The sequence below is a fragment of the Podarcis filfolensis genome, assembly GCF_964270895.1.
Source record: "Podarcis filfolensis genome assembly, chromosome: 2".
In the NCBI taxonomy this organism is placed as follows: domain Eukaryota; kingdom Metazoa; phylum Chordata; class Lepidosauria; order Squamata; family Lacertidae; genus Podarcis; species Podarcis filfolensis.
This window is the reverse complement of record NC_139605.1, coordinates 117,588,021-117,597,417: the sequence shown is the minus strand read 5'-3', so window position 1 is coordinate 117,597,417 and position 9,397 is coordinate 117,588,021. Positions and strand designations below refer to the sequence as shown.

General features: G+C 47.3%; 1 protein-coding gene across 1 annotated transcript in view; it reads left to right on the top strand.

Moving 5' to 3' along the window:
* Positions 1 to 1,665: 1,665 nt before the first annotated feature.
* The window catches only part of CSRNP2 (cysteine and serine rich nuclear protein 2), a 40,074-nt gene continuing 32,342 nt past the window's right edge, over positions 1,666 to 9,397 (top strand). Inside the window, exon 1 of the mRNA XM_083599286.1 lies at positions 1,666 to 1,914. The gene's annotated coding sequence lies outside the window, so the exon portion shown is untranslated. The remainder of the gene's footprint in view (positions 1,915 to 9,397) is intronic.

Below are 9,397 nucleotides of genomic sequence, written 5' to 3'. Positions count from 1 at the left end.
GAATCAGCATGTTTTTACATGAGTAGAATGTGTCCTTTCATTTAAAATGCATCTCTGGGTTATTTGGGGGGGCTGCCTGGTGTTTTTACATGAGCAGAATGTGTGTTTGTATCATAGCTGTCAACCTTCCCTTTTTTTGCGGGAAATTCCCTTATTCCAGCGCCGCTTCCTGCTGCTATCCCGGATTGTTACCGTATTTTTCGCTCTATTGGACACACTTTTTCCCCTCCAAAAATGAAGGGGAAATGTGTGTGCGTCCTATAGGGCAAATGCAGGCTTTCGCTGAAGCCTGCAGAGTGAGAGGGGAGAGCCCCAGCGCCAGTCCCACAAGGTCGGGGGACAGAGGGAGGCGGAACGCCGCCATCCCGCTGTCTCCCGAAGTGGTTTGGAGGCTGACGGCGGGGAGACCCCGCCGCCAGCCCCGCAAGCTCCGGGGACAGTGGGGAGGCGCAGCGCGTCTCCCCGCTGTCCCCGGACCTGGTCTGAAGGCGGGCGGCGGGGAGAAGAGCGCTTCTCCCCGCTGCCTGCCCCACAAGCTCCGGGGACAGCTGGGAGGCGCAGCGCGTCTTCCCGCTGTCCCCGGACCTGGTCTGAAGGCGGGCTGCGGGGAGAAGAGCGCTTCTCCCCGCTGCCGGCACCACAAGCGCCTGGGGGGGGGGAATAAATTTTTTTTCCTTTATTTCCCCCCAAAAAAACTTGATGCGTCCTATGGGCCGGTGCGTCCTATGGGGCGAAAAATGCGGTAGATATCCCATAGACTGTCCCCAGGACAGGTGAGGCTGCTGATCCCTTATTTTCGAGGCTGCTGATCCCTTATTTTCAAATCTGAAAGTTGACAGCTATGGCTTGCACAGTGGTACCTATGGTTACATACGCTTCAGGTTATAGATTCCGCTAACCCAGAAATAGTGCTTCAGGTTAAGAACTTTGCTTCAGGATGAGAACAGAAATCGTGCTCCGGCGGCACGGCAGCAGCAGGAGGTCCCATTAGCTAAAGTGGTAGGTTTAGAACAGTTAAGAACAGGTTACGAACAGTTTCAGGTTAAGAACGGACCTCCGGAACGAATTAAGTACTTAACCCAAGGTACCACTGTACTGTATTTAAAATGCATCTCTGGGTTATTTATGGGGCATAGGAATTCGTTCATTTCTTTTGTTTCCAAAATATAGTCCGGCCCTCCATAAGGTCTGAGAGACAGTGGACCGGCCCCCTGCTGGAAAAGTCTGCTGACCCCTGCTTTTGGTCATCTCTTCCTGACAGACAGTTCTCCCTCTTAAGTAAGTTAAGAGGCTGCGAGAACCATGACGAGCTAAGCTTGTCATCTACCCTCAGCGGTCGCTAGGTGGAGCGCCTGGAACAGCAAGCCCGCTTTCCCTGCGCTTGTCATGCGCATCCCGCTTCAGCCACCCCTTCGGGACTCCATTTCCCGGTGTGCAAAGCGCCGCTGAGATGCGCTACCTTAAGAGAGTGTTTCTTTCTTTCTGCTCCCCCGCCTCCTGAGGAAAAGACGTGCCAGGCGCCTCTCCGGAAGCGCCTACATTTCCCATGCTGCCCCGCGGCCCGCCCCACGCGTTTGTGAGGGAGGGAGGGGGGAAAAAAAACCCGCGCCGAGGAGGCGCGTCACGTGGCGCGTGCTATATAAAGGGAGGCGCTGCGCCGGCAGCCCTATTGTTATCGCCGAGCCGGAGCCGAGGAGGCCGGTGGTCCTCGCCGCCCGGGGCTGTCGCCTGCCAGAGCCGCCCCCACCGCCGCCGCCCCCACCGGCTTCCCTCTCCCTCCCCTCCCGAAGCACGGCGCCGCTGCTTGACTCCCGTCCCCCCCGGACCCTGGGGGAGCTTCGCCCTGCAGCCCCGGCCTGTGCGGAGGGAGGGGAGGAGGGACCGGCGGGAGGGAGGAGGAGGAGCCCCCACCCGGTGAGTGAGGGGCCGCCGGGCCCGGGGGGGGCGCGGGGGGGCAGAGAAAGGAGGCTGAAGGGACCAGAGGGAGGTCAGAAGCCTCTTCATCCTCCCTTCATATATATAGAGCATCCCAGACCATAATGATCTCTATACTGTATGCAGATACCTGCATATCTATATATCTATCTATATATATGTATATCTGGTTTGAAGGCAGTAGATTTCGCTCATTTCTTGAGGGGAGCTCCCTCAGCCTTATTCTCCCTACTTAGATTATTTCTGCAGTTCCTTAATTATAATTATAGCATCCCAGGACCATAATTATTCTGTATATCTGGTTTGAAGGCAATGGATTTTACTCGCTTCTTCAGATGAGGGGAGGTCCCTCAGCCTTATTCTCCCTACTTAGATTATTTTGTAGTTGCTTGAGATTTCAGAAAGGGGGGGGGGAGAACCCCTTTATCATCCCCTCTTCCTTATCATCTCCTTCCCCATCCCTTTTCAGTCCCTCCCTCCCTGAGGCTAAAGGCTACTTCATGAAGAAGTGATTATTGTCTTTTAACTCTCTTTTTTTTCACATTGCAGGGCTGGGGGGTGGACTTCCACTTTTGGGGGGATGCAGGGCTTACCTACCCAGCTGGGTTGAACTAGGCCCTGCTCCTGAACCTTGCATGCTCTCCGCCCCCCCCCCCCCAAATGATGCAGCAGGTTGCTCCTTTCCCTCTGTCTCGCCCCTCCCTCCCCGCCATAATCACATCTTAAAAGATGCCTTTTAATGCATGTGAGACAAAGAGAGAGCCGTTGTGTCTATTATCCTGAGCTGCATTAATATTATCTTTGAAATTGCTAAAGAATTCAACTTATTTCAAGTTTACCTCAATAGCCCCCCCCTCCTCCCACACAGGTGTCTTGCCTCTAGTTGCTGCTTTGGTAGATGTTCATCTATCTCAAGAAGAACTCAGCAACTATCTCTTGGTACAGCAGCTATGCTAATGCACACCCAAGCTGGGCTGATTGAAAAGGGCAGGTGCTTCTGAAAATAAGTATTTTGTTCTTCCTTATGGCATTGAGACCTTTTGTGGTGTAGAGTAAGGACTTAATCTAAGGTATTGTACCATTGGTTTGAGGTGGGGCTTGCGGATATGCGACTAGAGAATCTTTGGGGCCTTCATGTGATGCTTCTTAGAGAGATTAGCTTCATGGCTATTCAATCAAAGATGGATATATATGCTGTTCTTGGTTTTGTGGCCTAGAACGGGGAAATGTTATATGGGCTTACTGGATGAGATAAGAATATGACATTCATGGGGGACTCTTTCTGCTTCATTGATGGAGTTCAGAGTGATGTTTCGGACATGTCAGGCAGTGATCTTTTATTCTTGAGATTACATTAGAAATGGTTTGTCAGAGTCAAGGTGGGCTCATATGCTTTTAGAAGTTTAATATTAAGAACAGTATAATGGAAGTTTGGCCTTGAAGATCAAGTGTTTTAACGTCAGTTGAATCCCAGGCAATTCCTGAATACAATGTGTATTACTTTTCTTCCCAGCATTTGAAGGCTCTTGTAATCCTTTTCTTTAGAAGGTTCTGGAAAGTCTCTCTTTCCCCGCCTTAGATCGTCCACCTCCCCATGACCAAGCTATGGGGTCAGATGTGCGATACCCTATTAGTTATTTTTAGCAAGAGTGAAGGTCATGAGAAATGGAATGGCATTGTCTTACTGAGTTGCTGGCACTTCCTGAGTTGTTTCCTCCCCCTCTTTCAATGTGATACATTAAAGGTCAGCTGCCCCCTTTCACTGGAATGCTGCACTGGATAGATTCTTCTGTGTGTATTTTGATGAGGTTTGTATTTTGATGAAATCTTCCTTTCTGAAATGGAGCTGGGGGTGTGAGGAAAATCTTAATATCTTGAAGAGTCATTTCGTTAAGCCTGGAAAACACAGTGGCCTCTTACCTCAGCTTGTCATTAAATGTGTTGGAGCCAAGTGCGTAAAGGTAGATTGAAATAGGCTCATGATTAAGGTTCCCCAAAGTTATTGGCAATACAAAACACAGCCCAGTCATGAGACATTGCATGAAAGCCAATGGTATATTCAACCAAAAGCATAGACTTCTGTATAGGGCTCCACAAAGTTTGAAAATTGCTCAGCCCTGCATGAAGTGATGGAGAACTTGAGGGAGGGGCAGTGGTGGTATTTCTCATACATGGCATGAAGTGAGAAAATTTCCCCCTCCTCACCTCCCACATTATGAGTGTTCAGTTGTGGGTAGAGAACTCTGGGAGGGTTTTCCTGCCACGCTTGTGCATAAATACATTTGCCAGGGAACTGATTCCCTGATTGCCAGTGACAACAACCTAATAAGCCCTGTGGGCATAATACAACCATCATCAACCTCGTGCCCTCCAGATATTGCACTCCATCAACTGTAGCCAGCATAGCCAAGCCATTGGTCTGGGATGATGGGAAATGTTGTCCAACAGCATATGGAACCCACCAAGTTAGGAAAAGCTGGTATATAATAGCTCAAGCGTCTGCCTCCAAATCCTCATGTTGATGTCCCGAAAAAGTCAACCATACGTACTGCTGATTTTGAATTAGTAAAATACTGTACAGTCGTACCTCGGCTCCCGAATGCCGCAAACCCGGAAGTAAGTGTTCCGGTTTGCGAACGTTCTTTGGAAGCCAAACGTCCGATGGGGCTTCCACGGCTTCTGGTTGACTGCAAGAGCTTCCTGCAGTCAATCCTAAGCCGCACCTTGGTTTCCAAACGTTTTGGAAGTTGAACGGACTTCCGGAACTGATTCCATTCAAATTCCAAGCTACCACTGTACTGTGTTCAAGTAACTCTTCAAGATGTCGGGCTTATAGTAACAATAAGTGATTTTAATTCCATGTGTGTCTATACTCCTGCTTTTTAGAGTTGGACACTTGCCTATTCTGTGTATTTGCCCTGTGTAACCTGCTGAAGCATGGTGATAGAGTTCATAAGAGGATACATGAGAATGATTATGTGATAGTTTGGAAGGTGATGTTAGGCCCAGTAAAATGGTCCTAGAGTAGATGAAGGAGCAGCTTGCCTTGGAGTTTAACCAAAGACGTGTCTTCTTTGCCTCAGAACAAGTGATGTCATAATGACTTTTCAAGAAGGTTATCTTTCAGAGTCTGATGTATGAAAAGTCTGAATTATGGTGAGAACATAGAAGAGGCCACAAAGAAACATAACTGAGCCAGAATTCTTCTGTAATAGTTTAGGATGGTGCATTTCACACTTGCTAAAAACAAAACTCTCATATAGCATATCTGGACTTGAGAGCAGATTCAAACATAGTATTCTTACCCCAGTGGTATGAAATAAAGCAAAAAGTCACTTTTTACATGGATGAGCAATAATCTGCTCCTTATTTATTCCACAGCACGTTCCATTGCTGCCAAATGAATGGTCTGAGTTGTCTGTCATCCTCAGTTACAGAACAGGCTGATTCTGACTAGTTCAAGGAGTGCAAACAGTGTTGGAAACAAAGATATATAAGTTAATTGCCAAATGGCATCTTAATCCTAAATTATGGTCACCACAATGTAATGCCTATGTGCCATTTTCCCTCCCTGAAACATTATTACTATTATTATTATTAATTTCATGTCTATGTCATTTTATATTATAAAGGGGGAAAATCTCAAAGCTGTTTATAACACATTAAAACATTAAATAAAACAACCCAGAATAAAACAAATTCAAGCTTCAAGGAAAATACAGCAGATCCTTATCTAAGTGAGATTTTGCTTTCCCCATATTTATTTAGCTACTTAATTTATATAGTTCCACCATAGCAGAAGCACTCTGAGAAGCCAGTGTGGTATAGTGGTTAGAGGGTCAGACTAGAACCTGGGAGATCAGGGTTCAAATCCCCACTCAGTCATGAAGCTGACTGGGTGACCTTGGGCCAGTCACAGCCTCTTAATCTACCTCACAGGGTCATTGTAGGGATTGATTGATTGATTGAGGTGAACCATGTCGTCCTTAAGGAAAAGATGGGATATAAATGCAATAAATAAGCTCTTCTGCTGACCTGCTTATGAAAGCTGGAGGAGCCAGCCAGATGGAGATGTCAGTTGCCACCCTGCCATCCATAAATCTCCACATGGTCGCAGTTGGATCTGTGCCAGTCGCAAAATGTGCCTGGCACCTGGGGAATTTTAAACTCTGAAAAAGGACTAAAGACAAGTTAACCCTATTAAAAATATGTCTGACCTTTGAACCCCCCTGAAATAGAGAAGAAGCATCAGGCCAACAGACATGATGCAATTAAAAATAAATATTGAGGAAAAAATTGTAGATGGGTTAACCAGAAAAATCTCTCTAAATGCAATATAGTTATCAATAAAATTATTACTAATGGAACACAAAATCAAGATTCATTCCCGCCTTTCTTCCAAAGCTCTCAAGAAAGGGTGTGTATGGTTCTCCCTTCTCTCTCTCTTTTTTTTTCTTCAATCACAGCTCCCTTAGGTTAGGCTGAGAGAGAGCAGCTGGCCCATGTTTTACCTGGTGGGCTTTGTGACTGAGCAGGGGTTTGAACTCTGTGCTCCCATGCCCTTGTCCAGCTGGTTTCCTAAGCAGTGCACGCTTAAACTAGTTGCAATAAGACCGTGGGCTTGATTGTCCTCTGATCTCAGTTGTAGGTTCAGCTCACAAACGTTATTTAACCTATGTGATTAACCTGTTCTCTGGAGTATGGTGACAGGGCGATCCGATGTTGTCGCTTAGAAGCTGTGTCTTGTTATCTGAATGACTTAATTGGTTTATAGTGCAGCAAAACACACTGACTGGGCTCAGGCAAATGGGCTGAGAGATAAGTGAGCCTTGTTGCCTACCCATGCATCCCTAAGTCTCCAATTAACAGTAACCTCCTCTTGAGGCATGGTTACCTCCTTTGGAACAAACCGGGATCTTAAACCATGGTTTGATGTTGCTTTTAAATCCTGGAAGAGGGAGGAGAGTAGGTGCTGTGGGTGCATGCATAAGGCTATCTCAGCTTCTTAAACCAAGAAGAAGAAGAAGAAGAGTTTGGATTTGATATCCCGCTTTATCACTACCCGAAGGAGTCTCAAAGCGGCTAACAATCTCCTTTCCCTTCCTCCCCCACAACAAACACTCTGTGAGGTGAGTGGGGCTGAGAGACTTCAAAGAAGTGTGACTAGCCGAAGGTCACCCAGCAGCTGCATGTGGGAGGAGCGGGGAAGCGAACCCGGTTCACCAGATTACAAGACTACCGTTCTTAACCACTACACCACACTGGCTCCAACATGACCACCTGAACCTAGCTGCGTAGGGTCACACTTGCAGTTGCTTATCATTTTGCTACTCCCTCCTCCTAGTTTATTTCTTTGGAAATTTGTAGATATGTGCAGAGCATGTTATTTATTGCTCCTCTTCCCCTATTCAAAGTGCGGCGACATCCCCTCTTGTGACATTCTTGGAAGTTGGTTTCAAATCCTAGTGTACACATTTGAAAAAGGAGCTCTTTGTGTGGCAGAGCCCTTGGTGCCTTGACAAGAGCTTGTGTGGTCCACTGGGTGTGCATTCAGTGTTGGTACTGGGTCTGGACGAAAGCTTATTTTGGATTCCACCCATAGACAACAGGATAGCTCTGTGCTCAAAGCAACCTGACCAGACCTGTCCCTCAAAAATAATGCCTTTTTCAATTTGTTCTGTAGGGTATCTGTGTTCCGGTCAGTATTTAATTGCCTTGTACAGTGGTACCTCAGATTATATATGCTTCAAGTTACATACGCTTCAGGTTACAGACTCCGCTAACCCAGAAATAGTGCTTCAGGTTAAGAACTTTGCTTCAGGATGAGAACAGAAATCATGCTCCGACGGCGCGGCGGCAGCAGGAGGCCCCATTAGCTAAAGTGGTGCTTCAGGTTAAGAACAGTTTCAGGTTAAGTACGGACCTCCAGAACGAATTAAGTACTTAACCTGAGGTACAACTGTACAGAGCACCATCCACACTACTGACCCTACAGTAGCTTGCAATAGGAACATTATAGTGTTGTTGCTTTGGGATATTCCCCATGTTTGTTTGTTTTTATGGCCGGAGAGCAGTAAGTATGGGGTACTTGCAGAGCCTCTACGTTCCTCAGCATCTTCAGATGACATCACCCAATACTAGTGCAGTTTGCGTCTCTCTGCAGTGATGGTGCCATGTCATTCTGGGCACCATCACTTCTGCTGTATATGTGGTAACTTTGTGAAATTGGACACTCGGGGAATTCTTGATGAGGTTATTCTATTGCTGAGGTTATTCTATTGCAGAAGGGTATGAGATCACAAACAGCCTGATTCTCCACCCCACCCCCCCGCCGCCAAGAAAAATACAGTTTAAGAAAGAAGATATGTACACTCCCTTATTTCAGAGGCTCACGCCAGCTTTCTTTGATGATTGACGGTTCTTAATTTTTCAAAAAAAGATGTGTCTTTGATTTACTTCTGTAGAGTCCCAAAATAGCCTGAGCTCTTTGCAGCAATACAGAGGGAGTTTGTGCTAGTGGGAGCCCCAGGCCTGCAGATGGGGCCATGTTGTCGTCCCTGGGTCCTCCCCTCGTTCATGGGCTTTTTGCTGTGAGGAAGGGGCAAAGGCTCCCTGCCGTCAGTGTTGGCTCACCTATTGCAATTGACTGGCTAAAGCCGGGCTTCCCGGGGCTCATGTGAGCACCACAGGGCACTCGGATGCCCCACTTTGGCACCCACCTCTGGCCCCTCCCTTTATACTTCATTGGGCAAGGCTAGAATGAATCATGTAGAGACACAGTGGGCAGCCTCCCTGGTGGATGAGTGCCTTCGGTTCCTACTAGTTTTTGATTTACAGTGGATGCTCGGGTTGTGAATGTGATCCGTGTGGGATGCACGTCCGCAACCCGCAGTGTCTGCAACCCGCAGCGGCGCATCTGCGCACGCGCGGGTTGCAATTTGGCGCTTCTGCACAAAGTGCAGTTTAGCGCATCTGCGCATACGCGACCGCCGAAACCCGGAAATAACCCATTCAGGTACTTCCGGGTTCCACGGTCCGCAACCCGAAAAAACACAACCTGAAGTGTCTGTAACCTGAGATATGACTGTATTTCTCTCTTGGCATGCAGTGTGCCCTGGCATAGAATCTTACAAATTTGGGCAAGAACCATGTATTTGGGGCCTTATTTATGTAAATTGTCATCTCATGAGTGTAGCCAGGATTTATGGTGGGGTGGGGTGCAGAACCTCAGTTAAGTATTTTGTATTGATTTACTTGATTTAGAGGGGGCAGCTCCGCCCCCCTGCCCCCATTCATGTGTCATCTCTTGGTGGGGTGTTTCCTTTTTTTAATTCCATCTCTCTCTGCCTCCCTTTAGTAGAGAGAGTCCCAATAGGTGAGCCTTGTATCCCTTCGTCTGTCAGTCTGCTGTGACAGTTTACTATGAGATAGTAGGTAGCACCATGATTTCAGTACATTCTAA